Genomic DNA, 15,480 nt, shown 5'->3' on the forward strand with positions numbered 1-15,480 from the left:
TAGTGTGTAAACAAAGTAGTGGACAGCTTACAGCTCCTGTTCGTCCATAGACCGGTGTGTAACCGGCCTAAGGCAATCGGTATGCATGGAGCACTATTTTGAGATAAAGAGAAAACGATGAAGAAAGATTCAAAATTTGATAAGGGATGTTGAGATGAACCGAGTTCTCATGAAAAAGAAAAAGGATATCCCTAGAGCTGAGGTGGCAAAGAAACGTAAAGAAGAAGTGCAATGTTATTATGCTGAGACTTGAGAGGGTTAAGATCAAGGGACTTGGGAGCAAGTGCAGCAAGTAGCCGTTAAGAATCTGCTTAACAGCAGGTAGAGGTTTTCTGGCTTATGCCTGTTCATCGCATTACGATGAATGTGCATATTTTCAAATAGCAGAGTATCCAGATAAGATTCAAAGCGCATTATTAAAAAAGAAAATGTGATTCTTTTCTATTAAAGTTATATATTGACAAAAAGATTCTATAGATCTTTATAATTCGAAAAAGTCAAATTTATTTTAAATTTTCTCTGATTGAGGTGGTGGGGGCCATATGGGGGACAGAGGGAGCACCATTGTTTGTCAGTCGTCCCCGTCCTCGGGAAGGGAGCTGTCTCCGTCTTGCGTCTCTTTCCTGCAAGCCTGTACGACCTCGATGCCCGACATGCGGGGCAGGTCAGGTGACAGGTCTAGGTTTGTGCGTGGCTTCGCGTTTGCGTGTTAGGCGATCTGGCGGACGAGCAAACCTCCAGGATGACAGTCATGAAACGGAGAGCGTGCCTGGCTTCAGCGGCCATCATGCGCGGAAAAGGAAGACGGTGAAGGCGCATTCTGCGAGGCTTGCGCAAGCTTTGTGTGAACGTAGTCCTGCAGCCTGTCTCTCTCTCTCTCTCTCTCTCTCTCTCTCTCCATCGTGTCTCGTATTGTTTCGAAGACAAAGCCGAAGCTTATGGCTATGACAACCTGCATTTTGGTTCACAACCATCGTTTCTCTTGCATTGTTCCTTTCTTACTCCTTTTTAACTTTGGCACGGCGTTGAGAGCTTTGTTTCTCAGTAACTTGCAGCTAAGAATCGACGATCAGCGAACTGGCTGCTTAGTCAATGTGCTTTAGCGATCCAAAGGAAAGACAATTTCCTATTTATGCTCCTCTCAGCTCGTTTTTGCTTCGTTCTCCCCACTGTCCGTCCCGTTTTAACGTAATTCAGATGATACATTGCGTCATTGTTTGAAGCTGCAAGGCGAGCGCTGATCGGAAAACGCTAGAACTCTAAAGGCAATCTCGAAAGGGAGCTCGTTGCGTGCACGTTCGCGTTCGAGAGAGAGAGAGAGAGAGAGAGAGAGAGAGAGAGAGAGAGAGAGTCTTCAACAATATCCACGAAAATGAAGAAGGACGATAAAGTTTTCAAAGGCCAAAGACCTATATGAGACCGTCAAAGATTACATCTGATCATTCAATCCCAGGGTAAAGTCTTTTTACTCAGACTTTTCATAGCGGCATCTGTAGCTCAAAATCAGCTTTTTTAGAAGTAGCGCCAATTACGAAAGACCCTTGGTGATAAGGGTTAAAGCCTTAGTGTTTCAAGCTTGATTTTATTCTGGGAGTGAGTAGTGAGACTAATCTCAATGAGGCCATGACTAGAAGTGCCACAAAAATTTTGGATGCTGCTACAAATGCAGAATCGGTCAGGTAGCTTTTGTGTAATTAATGCCTCGCTATCCGATCCTTTTGTTTTGTTTCACTCAAGGTTGTCACCTGGATGCAGAGATGCTTATGGATTTGTTGTTCGGCATCAGCATCTGCAATGCTATAGAAAGTATGCTATCATTCATGAGGTATACTTTTGTTCTACTGTTGCTGAATTTCTTGTAGCCTGTAAATGTTTGTAACATGGATTTTTGTTAGGAAGAAGAGGCAGAAAGATCTGCAAGGTGGGAACAATTTTTGACAACTCATGGGGAATCTGCACATACTGATGCCAATGGAAGGGCAGGAATGCTTGACACTCATGTGCATAGGACTACGCATGGAGTCTCCAAACAGGAAGTATCTATACAATCTGAGACATGGGAGCCATTTCAATCAAACCTATGGCCTGTAGAATGCGCTCTGAATCATCGGTTTGTCAAAAAGAGGATAAAGATACAAGTAATTGATTCCTTAGGAGCAGTTGCCACGAGTCCTTCTCCTGAAGTTGACGCTTTTGAAGTGCCGAGTCCTAGCAGATATCTCTCTGTTGTGTCAGAAGATGAATCAGAAGAGGAGTTTTATGATATTGAGTGAACAGATCTGTCAGATGGTATTCACAACTTATCTGAGGCTTCTGCTAAATTTGTGGGTCAAGAAGAAGAACAGTGTTTATGGAAAGAGGAGTTGGATGCACTTGTTCGAGGAGGTGTCCCAACTGCCTTGAGGGGCAAGGTAACACAACTTAAATGTCTAATATATGTCGAAACTGGTAGCTCAGCAGCTTACAGATACTTGAACAGGTGTGGCAAGTGTTTGTAGGCTCAAGCATATCTAGGGTGGAGAATTATTACCAAGCACTCTTGACAATATGCAAGACTCCTACAGGTCGTAACATCAACGATTGTGATGCTTTCAAGAAATGGAGCAGCAAACTAGAGAAGGTGATTGATTTTTGCTGTATCATTTTCATCCACCTGCTCTTTATGGTTTGTTTTAAGGAACAAAGACTTGTAATGTGCAGGATCTGCCCAGGACTTTACTTGGTTATCCAGCTCTAGGTGAAGAGGGTAGAAATGCACTTCGTCATTTACTATTGTCCTATGCTTGTCACAAAACTGGTGTACGATACTGCCAGGTACACAGGGAATAAGAATGCAGTACGTTATTGGTTTCTAATAATCCTTATGGCTTAAAGACCCACAATTATTTTATCAGGGTGCTTTGCATGCAGGCATTAATTCACTTTGCAGCACTGCTTTTATTGATGATGCCAGAAGAAAACGCATTTTGGTATGCCTTTATACAGCTGCCAACATCAGCAAGAGGGTTCTGCTCCATGTCTCTTCAAGTTTGACATGGCTTCTTGATTTGTTATACAGGACATTGGTTTGCATAGTTGATGATTATTTTGAAGGTTACTATTCAGAGAGAATGCTGGAGTCTCAGGTTTGCACCTCTACAAGATTTGCTATAAATTTGCAAAGTGATCCTCAAAGTTGATTTCTCTTGTGTTACAACTGGCGGTTTTCCTGTAGTAGTGATTCTTAAAGCTGGTTTTTGCTTGATTCACAGGCTGACGGTTTTTCTGTGTGGTTTATGTGATTTTGATTTTCCAGTATCAGGGTCAGGTGGACCAGTTGGTTTTGGAGGATTTAGTACGAACCCATTTTCCAAGATTATGTAAAGCATCCTTTTAATATGCATCAATATATTTGAGATGATGTGGAATTTGAATTTTGGAATTTATGTTGATTGACAGTGTTTTTTGCTTTTTTGTTTTGTAGCAATGCATCTTGATGGTCTGGGTGTACAGGTGGCCTGGGTCACTGAACCATGGTTTTCATCCATATTCGTGAATGTTTTACCTTGGGGAACTGGTGGGTTTATATCTCAGATTATGGGCTGGTGAAAAATTGTTGCACACTTTCTTTAATACATGCCTGGAGAAGTATCTTATTTGTCAGCAGCATAATTGTAACCAATGAGGTGGATTTGTTCAAGTTGAGACTTGCTTGACCACCATTGCTCAGGATGTTTTGATTGCTTCTGATGCTCTTTCACCACTAAAATTGTCAATGACTTTGCAATCCTTCATGATTGTTTTTCTCCTGTATGATAGATATGCATACTTCTTAGATGTTATTTTTTCTCTATCACATCATTTGCTATACTTTTAAGCTTTTAATCTTAGTTTGACTAAGAAATGATGCTAAGTGCAACTCTGATTCAGGGTAGTCACTGCCACTTCAAAACTAACTTACTTCCACCTTACCTTATTACCAAGGTTGCTACTCTTGATTAAGGCAGTAATGTGCCATGCTTTGTTCCATTAAAATACACAATTTTTTATAGCTGGAGTCTGTCAGTTAGGTTCTGAGACTTCATGGTGCACATGCCTCATCAAAATGCTGAAGGTTCTGTGTTAAATTGGTTACAGATATGCACGTTTGCAATTGACACCCAGTCAAGTAATTCAAGTCCATATTTACTTGCCCTGAAGAAACCGACTCTAATGCAGCATGAGAGATAGGATTTAACTCTGGCTGAAACAAAATATGAAATCAAACAGGATTGCTGTAATCACTATAGGCTAATATAATTAGACAGTTGGCTTCTAGTGCATAGGAAGATTCTCTCATGCTAGAGGGACGAGGGAAGAAATACTTGGCAATCGTAGAAGTGTCATATCAAAGGCTTCATCTGATCTAGTAATTTTTGTTCACTTTTTGAGAATTATGAAGAGTGATCAAGCTGATGGTTATGAAATGTTCATCTTTGGATAATTTTCTTGGATGTGCTGAACATCTGACTTGAGTTAAATTTGTGCTCATCCATTGGTTAAGGATATGTTCATGTGCTTAAATAGTTCATTCTCAGATAATGCAATGGTCAAGATAAGATTGAAGTATGTTCTTGCTACCTTTTAGCAGAAAATGACTGGATTGCATTGCCCATTTGAGGCAATCCAGTCATCTTTTTTAACATGATACACTGCTTTTCAACATATGGATGAAACAGTGGTTGTGATAATCTTTCCTATAATAGAAGTGAGTATACACGATGCATCATGTGGCTAATAAACAAAACTTGCATATGCATATTGATGGTTACATGCAAGAGATACTCCTCTCCTCAAGGTCTACAGGGAGTCAAGATGTAATTAACCAAACCATATGTTCCCTGGAATATCGTTTGAGAATTAGTCATGCTTAGCATTTAACTGACTTGTTTCAAAATTAGCTTGAGGATATGCAGGCTTACTGGTTTTTGCAAAGGGCTTTTAATATGATGCAGATCAATTAAAAGTGTGACAACACCCCATGGTGCTGTACAAAATGTCAATCTGAAGTTGTCTCACAAAATAATATTGCAAATAGACTCTGCTGATGACTAACTGCTCCATGTCTGAAGTCTTAGGGGAAAACGGATAACAGATATACAACAGTAGGAAACCTCAGGGGAATGTGCACAAGGTGAAACTGGGGCAGCAAACTCAAATCAGCCACACAATACTGCAAGGACTTGGTAACCAAAACCGGATGCTCAGTCTTGCTCTCTCTTAAGCATGGGCACATATAACAGCTGTTAACTTGGCTAGACATAGCAGTTATCTCATCCATAGATGCACAAGGGCATTGCATGGTCTGACTGGATATTTAAGGATTCTCAAGGATCTATTGACTCTGTCTGCAAATGCTAATTATCACATTCTGGGGCAAGATAAGGGTTGAGTTATAGCGAAAGCAAGTGGGATTTGGAAAATTGATCATCGAGATGGTGGAAGATGAAAGATGATAGATAGAAAAATTAAGAAGAAGAAGGAGATTGTCATGCAATTTGAACTAGGAAAGAACAAATGGGAAGAGAAAGGAGATGACGTGCATTGACCATGGTAACTAGTGTTGAGCCATCAAAACTTGCCTTTACATTATCTTAATTTTATGGCATCTTTTGGTTCATTAAAACAACCCCAAAAAGGCATTCATGCCATTTTATACAACACTCCAGACAGTTGTATGACACATGAGACATCTTCGGGCTCCAACTGTTCTGGTCAAAGGGACTCTCATGTGCACACCACTCTTCACATCCCTTTGCCCACATTCTGCATCCATTGCTACTCCATCATCATTATCAGCTATCTTCTACCACTTTGGTGCTGTTTAGAGGCAATTTCACCCTGATTCAGCTGCACAACTTGATTACCAGCATCCTTAGCACTCAACATCATCAGATGGCCTGTTTAGTTACTGGTTCTACCCCTTCCACAGCCAGGCAACCTGTTGTCCTGCAGTCATGACCTGTTTCCAGCCAGGTGACTGCTTCCAGATTTGCAATTTCAGTCATTCTCATCATCTGCTGCCTGTCTACAGCCAGTGATGAATGAATGATCAAATTGTATGCTGAATATGATACAGTGGGGCTCAAATACGAATAAAAGCTCTGAGTCTGAATGGATCCTGAAATGCAGCAGCAACAGTCGGAATATGTCTGATGATGTTTGAGAGGAAGTGCCAGTAGTATAGAAAGCTGAAAACACAAATCTAGCTGGATGTATAATGATGTCAGCTAATCGTAACAGCTCAGATGACTGTGTTGTAGAGGGGGGGCTGGCTGGCACCAAAATGCAGGTGATAAACAGCTGATCAGGTTTTCTGGGAAGCAAATACAAGGTTGGAGATGATGTCTATAGCTGCTGGCTGCTGTATCGATGTCGGGTGGCTTGTGTTGACAGCAAATGCAGGGCAGACTTTCTGAAGATGTTGTAGATCAGCTAGGTGGCCTAATGGATGATGAAATGCAGCTGGTAAAGGAGTAGAATCAGGTTGCCAGGGTGCAGGCAGACTACAAGCAGCTAGGCAAGATGAAAAGGATGATGATGTTGAGGAAGCTCTCCAAATCAGGTCACCTGGCTGACACGACTGCATGAACAGCAGGGGCAGCACTTGATGAAGCTCCATGAATTGAGGTTTCCTCCGGAAAGTGGTGTAGACAGTAGTGGGCGATGAGAGGGCTGATAAGTTGCTGGTTGGAAGGTGTTGGATTGAGGGATGCACTCACATAGACTCTTGTTGTAAGAATACCCCTTGTTCCTTAGGATCTCTTGAAGCCTGATCTAGGACCTTGTTAGAGGTCATTGATCATTCTTTAGGCCCCATTGTGGGCAGCAAAGGCAGCTGCAACATCATGCCAGTTTGCACTTGTTTTCAGGCTGGTTGGGGCAGCAGCACTTCTCCAGTATGTTCTCCTCATTGGCAGCTCACTGTGTCAGAGTAAAGCAATGCAGAAGCGAATGACCAAGACAAAGAGTGAACAGAGAGAGGAGAGAGAGAGAGAGAAAGAGACAGTGAAACGCAAAAAATCTGCAGTAAAGAATGCTGTATAAGGATGCAGAAATATACACGGGTGCAGAGAAAATATTTGCGTATGTCTCCACCTCAAAGATCTTAGTCTCTGTTTGCCCTGAGGGCAATCTCCACGGTCTACGACTTGAAATCTGTGAAAACAATCGTTGGAGACTAGAAAATGCCAAAAATAATGCAGGTTGTCTGCATTTAATGCAGCCGACTGGATAGTAGCTGTCCAATTGCAGCAAATTGGCCATTGTGCCACGTGGCACCTGCGTTCCTTGATGCTTGCTGTACGGACTGAATTCACGTGGATTGCCTAGAGAAACTGTTGCAAAACTGCTCAGATCTGAAATTGTGTGTCTAGGGAATGCTAAACTCTAACACCCCCTCTTAGATCTTGGACACGGTAGAAGGCTAAGTGATTTGGAGTGTTGTCGAAGTAAAGCCTGGGGAAGCGCTTTTGTAAACAAATCTACAAGATTGTCCTCTGTCTTGCAATAGACGAGGGAAATGGTCTCATTTAGGATCTTCGCCCGAATGAAATGGTACTAGATCTCAATATGCTTCGTCCGAGTATGAAACACATGATTTCTAGCCAAGGCAATGCAACTCTCATTGTTGCACTGTAGAATAGTAGGACCTGTTTGTGGGCAGCCAAGCTCCTCCAGGAGCTTGCGAAGCCACACTGTATCTCACATGTAGTAGAAGAGGCCAATGCACCATCTTGGGGGTTTACTCATGAACCCAGCTAGCACGCCTACAACATAACATAAGTCAACACGAGTATTAAGAAGCTAGATTAAGGGGCCAACCTATTGCCTATATCGGGTAGCATCCACCAAAGGAGAATCGGAATGAGCTGTAGCCTTTCAATTTGGGTCCATAAGAGTTGTAAGAGACTTGCATCCCTCCATCTTACACATAGTTAAGAGCTCCTATACATACCACTGCTGAGAAATAAAGATCCCCCCTGGAGTCTGATAGATTCATGACCTAGAAAGAAGTGAAGAAGTTCCATATTTGTCATCTCAAACTTCTCATGAAGTGTTGCCTTCGTTTGCTTGACCATTTGAGTATCGTCACCTATCACAATCAAGTTGTCCACATAAAGGACAAATAACACCCGACCTTCTCTTGAGATGTGTACATACAACTGAGGGTCGGCTTTGGAACACTGATACCCTAATGTCTCTTGGAGGAACAAGTCAATTTTCTCATTTCAAGCACGGGGAGCTTGCTTAAGGCCATAGAGAGCCTTCTACAACTTGTACACCTTACCATCAGAAGAACCAAAGCCGGGAGGCTACTCAACATAGATCTCCTCCTTCAACTCCCCATTCAAGAAGGCAAACTTTACATCCAGCTGATAGATCGGCCATCTCCTATGGCTAGCCAAGGCCAGAACTACATGAATAATGGCCATCCGAGCTGTAGGGGCAAAAGTATCATGAAAATCAATGCCTGGGTGTTGTGCAAAACCTTTAGCAATAAGGCGGGCCTTGTGTTTGTCCAATGTGCCATCACTGCGGTACTTAGTCTTGAAGGCCTATTTGACTCCAATGATCTTCTTATGAGGAGGGTTTGGCACAAGATACCAAGTGCCATTCCTCTCAATCGACTCCAGCTCTTGCTCCATCTCTTTCCACCAATGATTATGCTGTAAGGCCTCCTTCGTGGAAGTGGGCTCCCGATCTTGTATGACATGAGTCATCAAAAAGTAATTAGTGTATAAAAGCTTAGTGTGGTTTGCTTGGTTCCTTTGAGAATGCCATGGGCCATCTTGTGGCTGCGACTCCTTAGTACCCCCTCAATCCTTGCATCACAAAGAGTGTTACGAGCCCAACAAGGAGGAGGCCAGATCTTGCCTTGTCGCTCTCCATCTGCTGAAGTTTCTAGAAGATCCACCAATGGCAGGGGAGCAATCGGTGAAGCTGGTGGTTGAGAACTAAGCTTGTCATCCAAAGAAGAGTCCTCAAGAGGCATAGGTTCCAGAGGAACAGTTGCTTGCGCCTAGCTATCATCGGGATCTCCAAGAATAGGGTATTCCTCACCCCCCTCTGAGACTGAAACTTCCACGAACTGAATATTACCGGTCGTGTAGACATCTTGCTTAATAGGATCATACAATCGGTAGCCTTGAGACTACGAGCTATAGCCCACAAATACTTGTCGTTTGGAACCCACTTCAAACTTGTCACGCTATGTCTTTGGGATGTGAACATAGGGATCACACCCAAAAACCCTAAAGTAAGAAACATCTGGCTTAGGCCCAAAGTATGCCTCATATGGAGTCATATCAGCAACAATGGAAGTAGGAGAACGATTAAGGATGTGAACTGCGGTAGCCATTGCCTTAGCCCATAGATACTGAGATGTTTGACGGTGCTCCATCATGGTACAGGCTATCTCGATCACACTGTGATTCTTCCGCTCCAAGATGCCATTCTCTTGAGGGGTGTTTGTATTGGCAAACTCTTGGTGGATACCACAATTTGCACATAAATGAGCAAACTCATTAGAAACAAATTCTCCATCCTTATCTGATTGTAAGGTCTTTAGCTTCCAGCCCAATCGGTTCTCCTCAAAGAGCAACCAATCTTTAAAGTTGGAGAAAGCCTCTGACTTCAGCTTCATGAAATAAGTCCATGTCATCCTGCTATAATCATCCACAATGAGCATGAAATACAAGCTCCCGTAAAGGGACTCCATCCTCATTCTCATTGGTCCACAAAGAACGGTAGAAACAAGCTTCAAGGGTGCGACAGACCGCCTCAAAGCCTTGTTAAGAACAGCATTATGAGTTTGCTTCCCATGGATGCAGGATACACAAGGCTGTTGGCTTACCACAATTTTCGGCAAACCTTAAACAAGCTATCCCTTTGACGCCTTCTGAAGGTAATCATAATTGAGGTGGCCGAATCGAGTATGCCAAAGCTCGGATTGAGTTTGTGAGGTAAGAAGAAGAGAAGTCAAGGCAGAAGAAGACTGCAACTTGTAGACTCCATTCTTCTCATAACCTGAAGAAAGAACTTGTCTCGATCCTCAAGAATTCAAAAAGAATCCACATCAAATTCGACCAAGAGGTCAAGGGTGCAAATCTTATGCACTGAAAGCAGATGGTACCCTAAGGCTAGTACATAAAGTACCTTGGAGGTATGGGCGCCACCACGTTCATCTTGAATAAGATGCATGTTGCTCCGCCTTTGTATAGGAATAGACGAACTGTCACCAATGAGAATTTGGACATGCGAAGGCTGCAAATGAGCAACACCTGTTGAAGAAGGAGTTATGTGCTGGGAGGCACCACTGTCAACAATCCACTCCTAAGTGTATGGGTCGTCAACGTAGCATTAGAAGCTATTAGGAGCGAATCCTCAACCACCTTCAAGTGGAGGAAAGCAACTGATGAGAGAGCAACCACTGCTCTGGAATCCTTTGAAGATTTCTCCTTCTCCTTGTTAGGGCAGTCCTTCCAATGACTTGTTTTGCCACAAATGTTACAAGACTCCTTTTCTTTGTCCTTCTTAGATTTGTCCTCCTTTTTCTTTTGGTCCTTCCCCTTCTTTTGAGAGGACTGACCAACCAATGCCTTAGATTTGGAAGCATTGGTCCCTTTCAATTGTTCCTCTTGGTCCAAGACCATAGGAACCAACTCTGCCCACCGAAGAGTCTCAGACCGCCGTGAAGCAATCAAGGCAGAATAAAAACCACTGAAATGGGGCAGTTACTGTGAAAACAGAGTTATAGCTATGTCTTCAGAAGTGATCACCTTCCTAGCGTTTTAAACTTGCATTTGAAGCTGTCTCAAGATGGTGATATGCACTCGTATAGAAGATGACTTGTTGACACTCATTGTCCACATCTATACTTCCAAAGAAACGCACTTCATGATGGTCATCCGATTGTACATTTGATAAAGCTCCAGTTATATCTCTCGAGCCACCGTCAAATGCTCAATATGAGAGATAACAGCTGTAGTACATGAGAGAAATAAAAATGAGCGAATGCGAGCATTGAGTTTATCCCAATGTGCTTGAGCCTTTGCTAACTCCACTTCATCATCGGAAGAGAATTTGGACTCATCTTGCGAAGGACGATGAATAGCCTTCGTAACAAGCTGTGCCAAATCATAGGACTCCAGAATGGCAAGCATCGTGACCCACCAGATGTGGTAATTCTTGCCATCAAGCTTTTGATCTGATGGAAGAGTTGGTAAGGCAGGCATCTTCCGGTCCAGATTAGTAAGAAAGCAATTGATTGAGATTCATGGAACAAACAAATTATGTATCTAGTTAACAAGGACTTGCACTAATTCAAGATTAGTAGACAATCCCAATAAACTTATAAAGATTTACAATCAAATGCTGAAAACTTTGTGTTGGCCTCGGAAGACATCTTCACCTACAATGCCTGCACAAAACACAAAATGCAGCCCCCTCTGATTGTGAAAATACAACTTGCTAGGGCTTTTTGTGCTCGTCCTGCTCCTTCTTCACCTACCGGAGGCGGTGAAAAGGTAAAATCTGCATGTGAAGGCCCAAAACGCAGCCTTCTTCCTTCTCTAATAGCAAAAACAAGCAGGGGTTGCAACAAATCTCTCCTTTCTTGGACGCCCACGCTTGCCTCATCCTTGTTTTGATGCGCAGCCCTCTTGCTCGCACTGGAACGTTGAAAACGTAGCCTTGTGTCGGGCTGAAACCTCCTCTTTTGATGGGTCCACCTTGGGTTAGCCCTTCAATGCTCTGATACCATGTCAGAGTGAAGCAAATTGGAAGCGAATGACCAAGACAAAGAGTGAACAGAGAGAGAAGAGAGAGAGAGAGAGAAAGAGAACACTTTTCCCTGATACGGGACCTCATTGGGGGTCTTCCAACTGGCGAAGTGCTCTGTGCCTGAAAGATCTCTGCTGGGCGTTGTGTTTTCTGCACTACGTGTGATGAGACATTGCTTCACCTCTTTGTCTCCTGCTGTGTTGCGCGACAGATCTAGAATTTCATTTCCCATGTTTGGTCCTTCGTGACTCAGCACCGCCTATCAGTTCGTTCGTGGATTATGGGAGATATGTCCTCTATGCCCTCTTTAAGTTCAGATTGTTCTTGCCTATTTCATTTCCCTAGATGGACAGCCCTGTGGCATATATGGCGTACTCGCAATGCCTTTATTTTTGATTTAGCATCGGGCATCCATGGGCATGTGGCCTGTGTGCGAGGAATAGTGTCGTGGCAAATCTCCTCTATGATGTCAGCGGACCTGGTTCTTCCGGATATTGCTGCTCCCTGGATGGCGATTGTTCGCTCTACTCCAGCTGCTCCTGTGTGATCTGATGGTACTGTTCATGTAATAGGTTGTTCTAATAACCTGCAGGTCTCATGCAAATATTGGTTACTTAGTTACACAAAGAGTTAGAGAGACAGAGGTCTCATGTAAATATTGGTTACTTAGTTACACAAAGAGTGAGAGAGACAGAGTACGTTGACATCTTGGTCTGATGTAATAGAAAATAACTGCTATAGACAGAATGTTGACCTGATGGTCTGATGTAAATATTCACTATCTAATTCAATTATCTTCACGAAAAAAAAGAAGAGAGAAAGAGACAGTGAAACACACAAAATCTGTAGTGAAGAATGCTGTATAAGGATGCAGAAATATACACGGGTGCAGAGAAAATATCTGCTTATGTCTCCACCTCAAAGATCTCAGTCTCAGTCAGTCTTGAGGGTAGGCTCCACGGTTTGCAGCCTGAAATCTGTGAAAACAACTGTTGGAGATTGCTGAAATCAGGGCGAATAAATAGGCCAGGAAAAATGCCAAAAATAATGCAGGTCAGCTGCATTTAATGCGGCGGACTAGACAGCAGCTGTCCGATTGCAGCAAACTGGCTGACTGTGCCACATGGCACTTGAGCTCCGTGACGCCTACTGTATGAACTGAATCCACGTGGACTGCCCGGAGAAACTGCTGCAAAACTGCTCAGATCTGAAACTGTGTCCAGGGAATGCTAAACTCTAACACACTGAGAACTTGAAACCACTCTTGGATGCTCAGCATTAAGTCTTGGCATTGTTTCAACACTTGGCACTAAGGTTGAGTTCATACCTTAGCTCCATTGACTGTGAATAATAGTCCACAAGCTGTGAGAAAGAGGGCAGCCCCCTGTCTTCATGCTTCATGCTCATTGGTGATGGCCATATGATGCCTATTCATGTCTATTGGATGCTGGATCATTTGGGGATACTATGCCAATGTATTGGAATGTTATGGGGCTAATTTGAGCACTCATTTGCTTAGTTTTATAGAGGTTTTTCATTACTGTAATAAGCAGGGGTGAATGCTATTTTATCAAAGAAACTTCATGCTGTAATTGCAGTTTACTGCACTATTTACGTAAGCAATCACCTCCATTTGACAATTCTTTGCATTGAGTTTGTGTATAGTTCATTACTTGGTTAGTACCTCTTGTTTTCAGCTTGATGTGGCAGAGGTTTTGGGGTTGATTTGGGAGTTATTACAGTAGTCTGTTTTGCCCTTTTGTGCATTTGCTTGGTGTAGTATGGTTGGTGGTTTCATTGATAGTGCTATCTTTAATATTGACAAGTTAGATGGCACCAACTATAGCCGTTGGAAGGCCCAAATTTGACAAGTTTTAGCGCAGAAAATGCAGATTAAGCCTTTGAAACATGAGGGTGTCAAGCCTAAATGTATTGATGCAGAGGGTTGGACTGACCTGGATGAGCTATGTAAGTCCACGATCATTCTGTTCCTTTGTAAGTAGGTTTTCTATAAGGTTGTCTGTGATGGGTAGTTTGCATGGTCCTTATGGGATAAGATGCGCAATGTCTATGACAAACAAAGCTCAATGTATCAGATGTATTGGCCGAAGCAACTCATGGACCTTCGTATGAAGGAGGGTTGGACTGACCTGGATGAGCTATGTAAGTCCACGATCATTCTGTTCCTTTGTAAGTAGGTTTTCTATAAGGTTGTCTGTGATGGGTAGTTTGCATGGTCCTTATGGGATAAGATGCGCAATGTCTATGACAAACAAAGCTCAATGTATCAGATGTATTGGCCGAAGCAACTCATGGACCTTCGTATGAAGGAGGGTACTTCCATGTCAGCCGACTTAAATGAGTTTCATTCTATTCTCAGCCATTTGTCTTCGTAAGGATTGAATTCAAAGGTAAACTTTCCCTTTTCTTCCTCTTAGTTACGTTGTTTGAATCATGGGATACATTTCGTACTGCTATGTGTAAATATGCCTATTGATGGGCTGAAGTTACAGGATGTAGAGAGTTTACTCTTGAATGACGAGGTAATAAAAAGAATATTGATGCTTCCCATACCTCTCATGCTTTGACAATTAGAGGAAATAATGGCAGGAGCGGTAATGACCGCTGTGGGAGAGACTCTCAACAGTCTCGTTCTCAATCACGTGGACAATCTCGTAGTAAGTCTCATGGCCGTAAGTCCTCATTGACTTGTCATTACTTACTGTGGCGAAGTAGGATATATTCGGCCACAATGCCATAAAATGTGCGAGTACAAGCGCAATGAAAAGGGTAAGGGTAAAGTATAGGACAAAAGTGATGATCGTAGCATTATTGCTAGCAAGTCCAGCGTTGAGATTGAAGAGATTAATATTGTGTAGACTGATTTTAATGATGATTTTATACTTGCAGCTTCTTCTCGTGATGTCTCACAACCGACTGATGCTTTATCATGGTATACTCAACGTTGGCTGATAGATTCAGGGGTTTTCTTTCATGTAACCTCTCATAGAGAGTGGTTTCACTCCTATTGTAGTATGATTGGATATGTCTGTTTGGATAATGACCCTAGTATTAGAGATTGTTGGTATTGGTCATGTCCAATTACAATTTGGTTCAGGTAGCATGTTTACTCTTCATGATGTACGCCATGTACCGGCTCTTATGAAGAGCCTTGTTTTGTTGGCACTTTGGATGATGCAGGCTATGTAGTTTTTTTTTTTGTGATTTCTCATGAAAGATTACCCATGGGAATCTTGTCATTACACGTGGTGCTAAGTCCAATGTTCTCTACCTCTTGGTTGTATTTGGGTCAGTTGACCATGTTTAGGTAGCAGATGTAGTTTCACATGTATCTTTTTGGCATCACCGCTTGGGCTTATGTCCTTGAAAGAAAATGAAAATGATTACTTGTTTGCAATATCTTTTGCTTGATGATTATAAGTGCTTTGAGTCTTGTGATCATTCTTTATATAGTAGGCAAACATGTAATACGCATAAAAAGTCTAGTATGATATGCATAGGTGAGCCTTTGGCTCTTATTCATTTAGATACGTGTGGACCCATGCCCTGCAAGTCATTAGGTGGCACGAAGTGTTTCGTTACCTTCATTGATGACGATACACATAAGGTCTAGGTATACCCTATTAAGCTTAAATTAGAAGTCTTGGCTATATTTCA

At 42.5% G+C, this 15,480-nt stretch overlaps 1 pseudogene across 1 annotated transcript in view; it reads left to right on the forward strand.

The window, feature by feature from the left end:
* The first annotated feature begins 538 nt into the window (after positions 1 to 538).
* Positions 539 to 15,480, forward strand: part of LOC148014354 (uncharacterized) — a 109,501-nt pseudogene continuing 94,559 nt past the window's right edge. Inside the window, exons 1-9 of the transcript XR_015688596.1 lie at positions 539 to 1,679; positions 1,756 to 1,825; positions 1,896 to 2,411; positions 2,480 to 2,620; positions 2,701 to 2,814; positions 2,911 to 2,969; positions 3,059 to 3,125; positions 3,296 to 3,359; positions 3,464 to 3,556. The product of XR_015688596.1 is annotated as an uncharacterized LOC148014354 (transcript). The remainder of the gene's footprint in view (positions 1,680 to 1,755; positions 1,826 to 1,895; positions 2,412 to 2,479; positions 2,621 to 2,700; positions 2,815 to 2,910; positions 2,970 to 3,058; positions 3,126 to 3,295; positions 3,360 to 3,463; positions 3,557 to 15,480) is intronic.

Source organism: Lygodium microphyllum, chromosome 25, assembly GCF_053477565.2.
Source record: "Lygodium microphyllum isolate KBCC chromosome 25, Lygodium_microphyllum_v1.1.10, whole genome shotgun sequence".
NCBI lineage: Eukaryota > Viridiplantae > Streptophyta > Polypodiopsida > Schizaeales > Lygodiaceae > Lygodium > Lygodium microphyllum.